Raw genomic sequence first — 14119 nt, forward strand, 5'->3', positions numbered from 1 at the left:
ACTGAGGCTGTAGGTTGCTGCTGTGCTTTTTCCTGTCCCCATTATTTGATTTCTGACAGCTGTTGATGATGACTTGTAAAGCCTCTGATGTTATGTGAAACACTTCAGCGTTCAACCTGTTGAAGTCTGTGTTTGTCTCTGCTGTTCAAAAGATAACTAATCCTGTTGCTATCTATAGGACATATAGAACATGTCTCTCAGACATGTATTCCTGTGTTTCACTGCTTAAGGACCCACAATCATTAGATCCTAGCCCCTGTCTTTGATTCTCTGGCCAGCAGTTGGTCTCCCATAGATAGTAGCTGGAAGTTGGGAGGATCCCAAATCTAAATCAAGAGATTGGTTGCCAGCTGCTGGAATCTGGTATTTGGGATTTCCCTACCTGGTGCAAGGATCAGCTGGGATCCAGTTTACCATGCTGGTTGCTTGTGGCTGTCTTCCTGTATTAGGTAATAGTAAGCTAGAAGGGGGATTAGCTTTCACCACCAGTGGCTGGAAGCTAAGAATTTCTCAAGTCTTGATCATGTAGCTAAGGATGAATGCAGGGCTCTTATGTCACAATGGCTGTTGGAGGAGGAAATCTACAGCTCCTGTGTTCAAAGCATTGTGACTCTGATGGCCAGAAGCTGGGTTGGGTTCCCCACGAGCTGGTAATGTCCTCTGAAGGAAGAGTGTTTCTGCTCTGACCTCTAGGGTGTGGCTGGTTTCTCTGAACTGTGATAATCACCTCTGGGGGTGTATCTGCTTCAACTGCTGGTGGGTAGCAGTGGGAGTTAGAGGCTGAGGATCAGGGTCACTTGGTTGGCAACTGGAGGCTTGGTTCCTACAGTTGGTGACCATATTGAACATAGTCTGAACTTACTCTTGCCACTGTTGACTGGTTTCCAGCCTCTCCTGGTTATGGGTTGGTTGCCAGGTGCAGCTGGCTGGCAGTTGGGTCTTCAGTGTGGCTAATGGCCAAGTTAGGGCTCCCCTCCTATGGATTCTGCCCCCAGAACACTCTGTAGTGCTTTCTTATTATGGAACATCACTAGCCTCTTTCTACACCACTGGAGCCAAGGGAACACAGAGGAGGTACACTCTGGTCCCATCTTGCCTGGATTGATTTAAATTTTAGATTACCTGTATCAATCACTTAATTTTACATATGATATGTGTTGTGCATTATTTTCAATGTTTAAATACTCTAATTTTATTTTTGTAAATGATTGATCTTCTGTAAAACTTGTTAGTGTATATAAGATGCTATAAGACATCTATAGAATCTTATAGTCAGGACCTCAACCAGGACTTTTTTTCTCATGTTATGCTCTTCAATGTCCTGGGAGCCCCTCCACCTGCAGATGGAAGGACTGGAAACTTCCAGGTTACTTGATAGACCTTTAAGTCAGGGTTGACCCCACAGTAATCCATTTTATATATGAGCAGCCTCTTATAATTTCTTTTCAACATTTGTTTTGTGTCCGGGAATTTTGAAAAGCCTTAGTTTTCCAACCAGGAGTAAAATCTATGAGGCCATAGCCATGGCACCAACAAGGTACTGTTGGTCTCTACCATCTTTGGAGAACATGTCATAATGCCTGGCCAGTCAGTGGTAGAGCCAGGGGTAAATTACCACTCTGCTGTTTCCCAGATAAGGGAAGCTACTCTGCAATGCACAGGAATGATCAGATTGTACATTACCAAACTTCAAAGCTCTGTTTGCTGAGGTAATAAAAAAAAAAATACATGCTTGTAATGTGCATTTGTCTGGAAACCAGATTCAAGCTCATAAAAAAAAAAAGCATATGTGTTTCTAATTATATCTTTGCTCTGTTTTCTAGGAATTGGAAAATATATGTTTTTTTATCCCATCAGGTAAATTGTGAAGGTCTGAGCAGGAATCTTTCTAGCACCTTAGAAAACTTCATAGGAAAGTTGGAAAATGTCATGGTCCAGGAATGTGAATGCCAACCCACCCTGGACACAGCTCTGCAGTTCACACACAGGTATATTCCATCTTAACCGTCAAGCCTCTGTGTTTTCCTCTGTAAGGAAGCTGTCACCCAATTTGTTCATAATGAAATTTAGGCAGTACTATGTGCCACATACTATTAATATACATATTAACCTAGATATAGTCTAAACATCAAATATTTCCATTACATTAAAATTTTAAATTATAAAGTATAAAAGCAGAATTAGCCTAAGGATAGCTTTATTAGTGATCAAGATATTAAATCAAAATTTCCAAATATGATATTACAATATGATATCCAATATGTTATGTAAATGGTATAAATATTTTTCAAAATTCCTACTATGGATGAATTTTTGTTGTGTTCTTGAAATGTGAGTCACTGGAAAACCAGGCATTTCATATTCTGTAAGACTTGCTTACAGAAAGAATGATGTTGATCTGACTTCTTGATATACTAATTTCTCATACATTCCATGATCTATTCTATTCATTCTTTTCACATTTATGAGACATCATTTATTATGCATCCTTATTCCCCTGACTCATCTAGCCTGGCAGGGCTCTGAAAAGAAAATATTGAAGTCATGATATTAATAGATTTTCATATACAGACACTGTCAGGAGACATTGTGTGTCTAATTATCTGAGGGATTTTATGGAAATGTGATCTTGTTATTGAACTCATCTCTTGGGAACTGAAGCAGTATCATTCACTCCAACACTGTTTTGGATATTTTATCTTGCTTAATTTAGCTTAATTTTCTGTCATTTTAAGTTGGTTCAAAGCCTCGGGAAAACTTTGTTATCAGAGAATCCCATTGTGACTTTTCTGAGCAATTTCACAGTAACTGAGGGTAAATAGGCGGCTCCTCCAGGTTGCTTGATTAAAAAATAGATTGTTTCTCTTATCAAAATAAAACATATAAAGGGAAGGTTATGCTATATGTGATAAATGATTAAAGCTTAATTAGGGTTAGAAAGGGAAGCCTGAAAATCTTGGGGTCCCAAAACTAAGAGAAGGAAGGAAGAGAAACTTCTGTGGTATGGCTTTTGCTTTGACCCTGCTCACTGGAAAAGTCATCTGTTTTCCTATTTGTTTAATCTATAAATTTGTAAAACTTCTCATAGCAATAATACTCCAAATCTGAACAATTCTGGTAAATCCATAAATAGTCCCCCTCTTGTTAAAAACAATGAGATGCATAACTGTATGAAGAGAAGTGTTTCCTGGACATGTGGTCAAAAACATCTCTTTCTAGAGAAAATCTTAAAATATATCTTAGAGAAAGTAAGCATGTGAGTAGAAAATACCACATAACCTATTTTTTAAATTTTAGTAGAGAAACTTTCTATTCCTTCTAAAGGAGGAGAAAGAGAGGCTTTATTTAGTGTTTATTATGGGTTGTACAAAGTGAAGGAAACAATCCTTGCCAGGTTTTATATCAAATTTTGTTTTCACAGGTAGTAATGACTCTTTTATTAGAATGATGCTTTCTCTTTTCTGACTATTTTTCAGATGCAAAAGTAAAAGATTTTATCAAGAACATCACCAAGTTAACTGAAGAGCTCCAGTCTCCTATCCACACCTAAAATGAAACTATCAATAGTATTTTAGAAGCAAATATTTCCCATTCAAAGGTACTGTCTCACCAGCTCTGCTTTGTTCATGGCAGGAGACTCAGCCCACTTCGAGCTGCTGTTTCTGTGTCCTTGTCTCTCTGCCCTCCCCTCTGGGGGCTGGGGAAGTGGGCCACTGTGTGGATGGCACAACTAGAGGCAGAAAGGAAGTGAGAAAACATGCAAAGAACAAGGGTGTTGTTTGATGCCAAAACCTCAAGGTCTTTAATTTTGTAATAGTGTTTTTACCGGGTGAGGGAGAATAAATTGTTGATATTTATTCACAAATATCAGGAATTGGTGATTCCCAAAACTGATGCATGACACTTTAGGGGGTGCCTGCTTGATTTGATAGGGTTTATAAAATTCTAAAAAAGGATACAAAACAGAATCATCTGAAAAACATAAACTTCAGCTAAAATTTTTTGAATAAAGAATAACTATGCAAACGGAAGGTATACTATTTTTGCTTATTGCGAAAGTGTGTGGTGACAGACTGTGTCATGTCAAGGTGACTGAGAAGCACGATTAGCTAAAACAGAATATTAATAAGAACACATGCTGAGTAGTATTGGAGTATGGTTTGTCTGTGAAGGATGGTACAAGTGAATTTCTTCTTGTTGACCAAAGCAGGCACCACCTGGAACCTGAGCAGGTAATACTTTTCTGAAAAAGCCTTTCAGCACTTCCAGTTGAAGTTGTACTTTCTTGTAGAGAAATTTCAGAAGGTATGACAGTTTAGATGACTCCAAGAGAGTGCTTTTATTGTCAGCCAATTGAACTCAATAGACATTTAATTTCATGTTGATTCTGGTTAATGGGCTAAATGCAAGTTTTGAGAGGTAGATCAATAATGAAGAGCTCATATGCATTAAGAAAGAAATATAGGGGGCTTCCCTAGTTGCCTAAGAGTTAAATCTCAGCACTATCACCATTATGACCTGAGTTCAATCCCCAACCAGGGAGCTACCACATGGTGCAACAGACCTTTCCAGTCTGTCCACTGCTCCCCTAAACAGTGTATTTCAGTAGATCTGCCTGTTCTGCTCCCCACTCTGTCTCTGGGTAGACCCCCCCAGAAACACCCACACACAGAGGTAGCAAATATATCTTTACTACATCTCACTCCTCACCTTTGGCCTGAAACCTAGTTCTTGTATGCATCAACAATTAAACCTTTGAAACAATGGAAATGTATAGAAACTAGGAGACCAAAAGTCAAATGAAAATGTAGCCAAGTTATTTATAGTTAGTCACACAGGAAAACTGTCAAAGGCAGTTTGTATATGGGACTGCAGGGATGAAGGAGAGTGCTTCCTGTGTGTCCTTGTCTGTAAACAGTGATTAGCTTCAGTGTGAAATGTTTAGTGACTGCATTCTGAGTAGAAATGCAGCAGTGGCTGAATTAATTTAGGAAGCTTACTAACAATATTTTAAGAGAAGGATCAAGTAGTTAACTTCTGGGGTTCCTTTCAAATTCAGTCTTCTGATTCTTCTTGGGTTTGGACACAATTTTATTTTTTATGGTTGCTGCTGGATTAAGCCAGTAGCCACCAGGTGGCACTGATGCCCTGTCACAGAGGACTGTGCTCTGGAAGTCTAACTAGCAATGTAGGTGGCCTTGCCAGTGTATGTCTCTGTGGTGCTTTTTTACATCCCTGTTGCTTTGCTACTTCCTTGCCAGTCACTTATAATGACTACCTTAATAGTTGGGCACTTAAGAAATTGGGAGGGATATTTAAAAAGCTTACATTCTCAGTTCTCAATTGAATGATGGTTATTGGCCATGAGAACTAAGTATATCCGTGACTCCACTCATGTCTGCAAGCTATAGGTTATAAATTCATCTTTGGTTAAGGGAATGGCACTTTGGGGATCTATTTTATTCTACATTTTCAGGTTGACAGCTACAATACATTATTTGTAGCAAATATTCCACATTGTTCTCCTTGAGCATCATATCAGAATTTTAGTCCAGCTGTTGATGGTCCATGGGGATACTTTCCAGTGGCACTAGGATCTTGGAAAAAATTAGGAACCCCCATTTATTCACTTACAGTCTTCCTTTTAGCAATCCCTTAGTGTTCCAAGGAGGGAAATGTTTTAAGAGGAGGGATGGCACATTAAATAGCTATCAATGCCTGAAGTTCTATGAAGAACAAATATGGGGTGATGTGTAGGTGGTGGGGACAGGTGGTCCTGGCGTCCTTGGGGATGTGATATTAGGGGTCAGAGAGCAATGATGTGAAATGACTGACTGGAAAGAGTTACATGAGAGAGGCAGAGAATTAGGGACCTTGGTCAAAGACCCAGAGACAAAGGGGGAAAAGGGAAGGCAGGTGGATAAGTTGATTCAGTGCCATTTCCTTCCCAGCCCTCTATTCTGGCTCCAGGGAACCTGCTCTGAGCACACATGGTACATTCCTCTGCTCCACCCTTAACACCAGTATGTCCCTATTAAAACCAAGTGATAGACTCATGGGCATGCAGGCCCCGGAGTGATCTGACCCACCTCCTTCCTGAGCAGAATCCCTCACCACCTCTCAGTGTCCATGCTTGTTTGCTGCAGCAACATGCTGGTGATTCCAGATCTACTGTGACTTCTGATTTGTAATGGGTCATTTTTTAATTTTGAAATTAGCAATGAAATCAGAGGCAGGACCCAAACAGATGACAGAGTGATCACTCAATCTGCCTACTTCGTCTAATGTCTATTTTCTTTCTTTCTTTTTTAAAATATTTATTTATTTATGCATAACAAGAGCTGTGGTACAGGCCAGAGATGTGGGGGTTGAGAGGATTCACCAGAGACAGAGTGGGGAACAGAACAGGCAGATTGACTGAAGTACACTGCTGAGGGGAGCAGCAGGCCTGTTGGGAGAGGTCTGTTGCGCCATGTGGGTTGCTCCCTGGCCTTCCAGGTTATCGAACTCATGCTGCAGAGGCTGTGGGTTGCTTCATAGTGCAGTGCTTAACCACTTGCACCACCAGGTAGTCCCTATCTCTAAGTATGTTTGGTGACCTTGGAAGATGAGCACTTTTCTTAATCTTTGGAAGATTTGCTCCCATCCTTGAGTTTCTTATGTAGAATGATGGAAGAGCAGACACATAGATTCTAGAGGCTCGTTAAAAGGAAGGGATTCTGAGACTTTTTCTTATTTCCTCTGGGCAAAAATGATTACAACCAACAAGTCTGGTCAGATTTGTGTCTCACTAAGTTCAGTTCTGTGGGCATCATGAACTGGCCAGCATAATTTTTAGAGTGAGAGTCCTTATAGGAATTTATGCAACATTACACATTCCATTTGTTCAGAAAAGGAAGTTTGCCTTCTGAAATGTAGCAGGTTTTAGTATAACTCATTTCAGAGTAGACACCAGTCAAAAAATTTATTCTGATTTCTTTCATCTTCCTGAGAGAGGGGAAAAAATTACATGACATATGTGGAGCTACAAGTTTCGGGTCCACACAGAGGAATTAGGACAAGAATTTGACCTGTAAGGCTGCACTAGCCAGCTGGAGTCTTGTTTTCACAGAGGAAGCTTATTCTAGGCTGGTATCCCCACAAACCCAGTGACACACCAACAGTCTAGATTTTTTGACCCTGTTACCTCTGGACACTCTGGACCTTCTCATCTGTCTCATCTCATATCCCCTTAACTGCAAAATCAGGTCTTCCCTTACTTGCTTTTTTGTCCTCCCAGGACCCAGTGATAATGCCTGCATGGTCCCAGTGAAACTAATGGGTTCTCATCAACTATTTACTGACATGAAGTGAAATGTAGACACTCCCTTACTTAAATCATCTGGTGTTTTCTTGTATTTATGAAAGCTACATTTTCTTACTTGCTCATTTACAATTCTGAGAAGGGGAGACTGTGCTGTGGGCAACTTTAGCCACATTTAATTCCCTCTGACAAAGACATCCCCTTCATTCATAGCTAAGTGTGGCTCCAAGACCCTCTCTTGTCTAAGGATCAGGTTTGAATTCAAAACTAGGCCATTCAACAACATCTGTACCGTTCTCCCATTTCACAATGCTGCTGCTTCTGTTGATTAGAAATGAACTGTTCTAGTCATCTATTTTTGGGCATTTGGGTTGTTTCCAAAGCTTAGCTATTGTAAATAGTGCTGCTATAAACATAAGGGTGCAGGTGCTCTTTGGAATCGATGTTTCTGTGTCATAGGAGTGGAATTGCTGGATCTTATAGAAGCTCTATGTTTAGTAGGTCCAGAAATCTCCACACAGCTCTCCATAGTGGTTGGACCAGTTTGCACTCCCACCAACAGTGCAGGAGAGTTCCTTTTTCTCCACAACCTCACCAACATTTGCTGTTGCTAGTTTTGTTAATATGTGCCATTCTCACTGGTGTAAGATGATATCTCATTGTAGTTTTGATTTGCATTTCCCTGATTACAAGTGATGTTGAACATTTTTTCATATGCCTGTTGGCCATTTGCATTTCCTCTTCAGAGAAGTTTCTTTTTAGTTCTTCTGCCCATTTTTTGACTGGATTATTTTCTTTGTTTTTGTTGCGTCTCATCAGCTCTTTGTAGATTTTTGTGATAAGAAGATGTGGTACATATACACCATGGCATATTACCCAGCATTCAAAAAAAGATAAACACATGCAATTTGCAGCAACATGGATGGCACTGGAAGGGATCATGCTCAGCAAAATAAGCCAGAAAGAAAAAGAAAAATACCAGATGGTCTCACTCATAGCAGGAATCTAGAAAACTTAAATAAGGGACCAGGAAAAAAGAATAACTATAAGAAAGAAAATATCAAAATCAACAAACTACTATGAACCAGAGACACTCTATGGGGGGTGGGGGGCGGGGAAAGGAGGGATTGGGGTCAAAATAAGGGGGTTGTAATTGTATGGGGAATATAAAAATAAAATTTAAATAAAAAAAAATAAATAAACTGTTCTAAGTAAATTGCTGCTAGCCAATAAGACACATCTTTTACTTGCATGTAGGTAAATATTTAGAGCCTAATCTTCAGAATTTACAATGATATCTGCAAAAATACTTCTTGCTAGTTTCTGACAGTATAATCACCATAGAAAGGGAGGTTCCTAGTTCCCTATCCCAGCCAAGGAAGGGTGCAGCTGAACAGCGGGAGAAGCTAGAAAAGACTGGGTAAAAAAATCTTAGCAAGGAAGACTGAAAAGAAGAGTCTAAGGAGGTACTCAGAGCAGAGAGATGTGAAGAATCTGTGCTTGCTTCTCTGTTTTGGACTTTTACCAGGACTTGGGGGACATGGAAGGAGACACTTGAAAGAGATGTTGGTGAGAGACTGTTGGAGAGGCTGACAATGGCAATCTTTATCTTGACTTGCATTTTGATTTTGCTCTTTTCCTTTCAGATTTACCTGGCTTCTTATTCACTTCTCTATGTGTCATTAGACTTGGTGCAAGTTTTGGGCTTCAGTGGCCCTGCTTTGGGTCAACCCTGTTTGACTGGACATTTACCCACAGTGTGTGGGTGACTGGATGTTTCTTGGGAAAACTATTTTGACTATATTCTTTCTCTTCTCTCTATAACACACCAATTGTATTAAAGTCCTTTTCTATTGAAAGTCTTTTTTTTTTTTTTTTTTTTTTAATAAATTTTTATTGTTATATTCCCCATACAATTGCAATCCCCCCATTCTGACCCCAGTCCCTCCCCTCCCACCCCCGCCCCCCTAAAAGTGTCTCTGGTTCATAGTTTTTTGTTGATTTTGATTTTCACTTTCTTATAGTTATTCATTTTCCTGGTCCCTTATTTAAGTTTTCTAGATTCCTGCTATGAGTGAGACCATCCGGTATTTTTCTTTTTCTTTTTGGCTTATTTCGCTGAGCATGATCCCTTCCAGCGCCATCCATGTTGCTGCAAATTGCATGTGTTTATCTTTTTTGAATGCTGAGTAATATTCCATGGTATATATGTACCACATCTTCTTGATCCAGTCATCTATTTTTGGGCATTTGGGTTGTTTCCAAAGCTTAGCTATTGTAAACAGTGCTGCTATAAACATAGGGGTGCAGGTGTTCTTTGGAATTGATGTTTCTGTGTCCTTTGGGTAAATACCTAGGAGTGGAATTGCTGGATCATATGGAAGCTCTATGTTTAGTAGGTCCAGAAATCTCCATACAGCTTTCCACAGTGGTTGGACCAGTTTGCACTCCCACCAACAGTGCAGAAGAGTTCCTTTTTCTCCACACCCTCGCCAACATTTGTTGTTGCTAGTTTTTTTAATATGTGCCATTCTCACTGGTGTAAGATGGTATCTCATGGTAGTTTTGATTTGCATTTCCCTGATGACAAGTGATGTTGAACATTTTTTCATATGCCTGTTGGCCATTTGCATTTCCTCTTCAGAGAAGTTTCTTTTAAGCTCTTCTGCCCATTTTTTGACTGGATTATTTTCTTTGTTGTTGTTGAGTCTCATCAGCTCTTTGCAGATTTTTGTGATCAGTCCTTTATCATTAGTGTTGGGTGCAAAAATGTTCTCCCAGTTGGTGGGGTTTCTCTTTGTTTTTGTTATTGTCTCTTTTGCTGTGCAAAAGCTCTTTAATTTGATGTAGTCCCAGCTGTTTATCTTTGCCTTCACTATCACTTCTTTGGGTGATGTGTCTGTAAAGATGTCTTTGATGTGCAAATCACGTAGTGTTTCGCCTATATTTCTTTCTATATATTTTATGGTTTCAGGTCTTATGTCTAGTTCTTTAATCCATTTTGAGTTGATTTTTGTGTATGGTGTGAGGTGGTGGTCCAACACATCAACAAAAAGAAATATAAAAACCATATGATAATATCAATAGATGCTGAGAAAGCTTTCGACAAAGTGCAACACCCATTCATGATAAAAGCCCTTGAAATTCTGGGGATACAAGGAACATACCTCAACATCATAAAGGCCATCTATGACAAGCCAACAGCCAGTATCATTCTCAATGGTGAAAAGCTGAAAGCAATTCCATTAAGATCTGGAACAAGACAAGGATGTCCACTCTCACCATTGCTTTTCAATATAATACTGGAAGTCCTAGCCAGGGCAATAAGACAAGAGAAAGACATCCAAGGAATCCAAATAGGAAAAGAAGAAGTCAAACTATCACTATTTGCAGACGATATGATATTATACATAGAGAACCCCAAAAACTCCACAGAAAAGCTAATTCAACTCATCAATCAGTTCAGTAAAGTGGCAGGATACAAAATCAACACGCAAAAGTCAGTAGCCTTCCTATACACAAACAATAAATCTGAAGAAGAAGAAATCAAAAAGACCATCCCTTTTGTTATTGAAACAAAAAAAGTCTATTGAAAGTCTTACACACTAATAGTATGTTTTGTCTTTACACAGTGGATGGCAGAACATATTTTGAGCAGGCAGATTTGGAGGTCTTGGTCAGTCTGCCTGATAATAGTTTGAGCCAATAATTCTAACTTTTAGGATTTTTTTTAAAGATTTATTTATTCATTTATACAAGAACTGGGGTACAGGCCAGATGTGAGAGGGTGAAAGGATTCACCAGAGACAGAGCAGGGAACAGAACAGGCAGACTGACGAAATACCCTGCTGAGGGGAGCAATGGTTGAGACAGGAGAGGTCTGCTGCACCATGTGGGACCCTCGCCTGCTGGCGGGGATTGAACTGGCGCTGCAGAGGCTGCAGACATCTTCACAGTGCGGTGCTCAACCTCCTGCGCCACCAGGGGAAGCCCTTAGAAATTTTTAATCCTGACTCTACTTTGTTCTTTTTTAAAGACTTATTTATTTATTTCTACAAGAACCGGGGTACAGGCCAGATTCATGGGAGAGTGAGAGGATTCACCAGAGACAGAGCAGGGAACAGAACAGGCAGACTGACGAAATACACTGCTGAGGGGAGCAGCGGGCTAGACAGGAGAGGTCTGCCGCACCATGTGGGACTCTTCACCCGCTGGCGGGGATCCAACCAGCACTGCAGAGGCTGCGGACAGCTTCAGAGCGCTGCACTCAAACTCCTGTGCCACCAGGAGAGGCCCTCTACTTTTCAAAATGTAATCTCTCTCTCAGCTTTGTCAATTGCCAGGGGTTGAATGTATCTCTCATATTTTCATTCAGGTCATTACTGCAGAAAGAAGATCATGACAGAGTACGGTGCTACTACACACCATTTATTGATTTCTTTGAGCTTTCTAATCAGTCTCAGTAAATCTGTCTGGGTCCTGGTTACTTACCAGCCTAATAACTTTGCCTTCAAATGACAATAACTTTGAATTGAAATGGCTCGTTTATGATGACTTTATCAACACCATTTCTGTCAACTGCTGTTTGCTTCAAAGGCTCACACATAACTCATGATCAGGAATCTTCCAGGAATTGATATTATCTGTTGGTAATTTATAGAATCTACTTTAACAAATAAAACTAAGGTTGTTTTAAGTTACTCCAGAAGTTCTTAAAATCTGTAAATAGTAGAACCATTATATTTTCTGGAGCCATGATAGGAAATGGAGCAGAGAGGCATAAGCAAGAGCTGTGGCCTTCCCTCAAGAACCAAAGCCAGCCTGGTCCCAATGCTGATCTCAGTGGTTGAGGCTGCTCATCACGACCTTTTCAGGGGCCAGTCGAGGCCAGGAAAGAGGCAGGTGGATGTAAGCCAAGGGTAAACAATGCTGCTTTACTCTTCCCACTGCTAAGACTGTTCTCTTTAGGGATATAAAAACAAAGAGGAATTGACTATTTTTAATTTTTCTTAAATTTAATTTTGTTCAATCAATAAATCCATATATTTCAAAATCTGGAATGAAAGTGTTTTTACTGGCAGCTGCAAACAGTGAGAATGGTAGCTATTAGGCACTTAAATACACTATCTTGAGTGCCTTTCTATGATGTCCTTTGATTCTTCCTTATGAGTCTTTTGGGTCTTATTATTACTCACTAGCAAGGAGAAGAAACTGAAGCTAGTAGACATTGACTCTTGAAAGTGACACAGTAGAGCGAGATCAGGGTACAGCTTAGGTTGGCCTTGCTCTGAATTCTTCCTAATTCCTTCCCTCCAATTTCCTGCTGACTGACTGGACCAGTACTGTCTTTAGGTTCGCCTCCAGAACGTCTCACTCTTGAACCTGCTTCTTTATTGTGCTATCAGCCCTGAGCTCAGTGGGGATGGGGGGAGTCTGCAGAGAGCTCCCATTCCTCTCTGACATGTGTGAGATCTCTGGCTGATATTGCCCTTGTTCTCCCTCCCTTCCCTGCCTGCTACAAACTCTGCTCAGGGATATCCACTCTTCCTGATATTCTATCCTCCAACAACATTTTCAGAGTCCTTTCCAGTCATAGCCTGAGAATAACAGTCCACTTCAATGACTCCCTGCACCTCTGAGTCTAAAATTCTCTGCTGGGCAAAACCAGGACCATTTCTAAATGTTGCTTGCAGTACTCTTAGGGGTTCCAAAGATACCCAGTAAAGAGCTCCTACTGAAAACAATACTCTACCAGGATCATCATTATTAATTCACTTGTTTATTCATTTATATATATTTTTACATCATTGTTCATTTTTAAACAATATCCCCCCAGGTGTAGTCCTGATAGAATTTCCTTCACCAATTCACCTGTGCACCATCACCACAGTTCCTGTGCTCCTCTCTCCCCTCCTCTAATCTCTCTCCCTCCTCCTTCCTGCAGGATGTCTGATTTATAATTATCTGTTTGTTTTGGTTTTGTTGGTTTTGTATTGTTATTATTTTTCCCCTGATGTCTTATTTAGTTCCCCTATATTCCTCCTAAAGGTGAAACCATCCAATATTTTTCATTTTCCTTCTAACTTACTTCACTGAGCATAATTCCTTCTAGCTCCATCCATGTTGCTGCAAATGGCATCAGTTTATCTTTTTAAATTGCTGAATCATATTCCATTGTGTATATATACCACATCTTCTTGATCCAGTAACCTATTTTTGGGCATTTGAGCTGTTTCCAAGTTTTATCTGTTACAAGTAATGCTGCAATAAACATAGGGGTACTGGTGTTTATTTTTGAATCAATGTTTTTGTATCCATTTGGGTAGATCCCTAGAAGTGGAATTGCTGAGTCATATGGTAGCTCCTTTTTTAGTAGACTGAGGAAATTCCAGACAGTTTACCATAGCAGTTGGACCAGTTTGCACTCCCACCAGGAGTGTAGGAAAGTTCCTTTTTCACCACATCCTCACCAATATTTGTTGTTACTAGCTTTTTTTTTTTTTTTGATATGTGTCATTCTCACTGGTGTAAGGTGGTATCTCATTGTGGTTTTAATTTGCATTTCCATGATTATAAGGAATGTTGAATATGTTTTCATATTCCTGTTGGCCATTTTCATTTCCTCTTGGAGAAGTGTCTTTTAAGTTCTTCTGCCCATTTCTTGACTGGATTGTTAACTTTGATTTTTTTGAGTCATGTGAGTTCTTTGTATATCTTTGTGTTCAGTCCCTTATCAGTTGTATGGAGTGCAAAAATTTTTCCCCAATCAGTGGGGTGTCTCTCTGTTTTGGTTAATGTCTCTTTTGCTGTACAGAA

At 39.9% G+C, this 14119-nt stretch overlaps 1 long non-coding RNA gene across 3 annotated transcripts; it reads left to right on the forward strand.

Annotated features, from left to right (window-relative positions):
* The first annotated feature begins 618 nt into the window (after positions 1-618).
* LOC119231584 (uncharacterized) lies at positions 619-4022 on the forward strand. 3 transcript variants are annotated; one of them, XR_005121913.2, is made up of 3 exons: positions 619-650; positions 1858-1988; positions 3477-4022. It is a non-coding gene; the product is annotated as an uncharacterized LOC119231584 (long non-coding RNA). The 3 variants fall into 3 exon arrangements; XR_005121911.2 differs by having other exon boundaries at positions 625-756; XR_005121912.2 differs by lacking the exon at positions 619-650 and adding an exon at positions 1635-1709.
* The last annotated feature ends 10097 nt before the right edge of the window (positions 4023-14119 follow it).

This window comes from Talpa occidentalis, unplaced genomic scaffold (assembly GCF_014898055.3).
Source record: "Talpa occidentalis isolate TD23 unplaced genomic scaffold, MPIMG_talOcc4v2.1 talOcc4.10, whole genome shotgun sequence".
NCBI classification, from domain to species: Eukaryota; Metazoa; Chordata; class Mammalia; order Eulipotyphla; family Talpidae; genus Talpa; species Talpa occidentalis.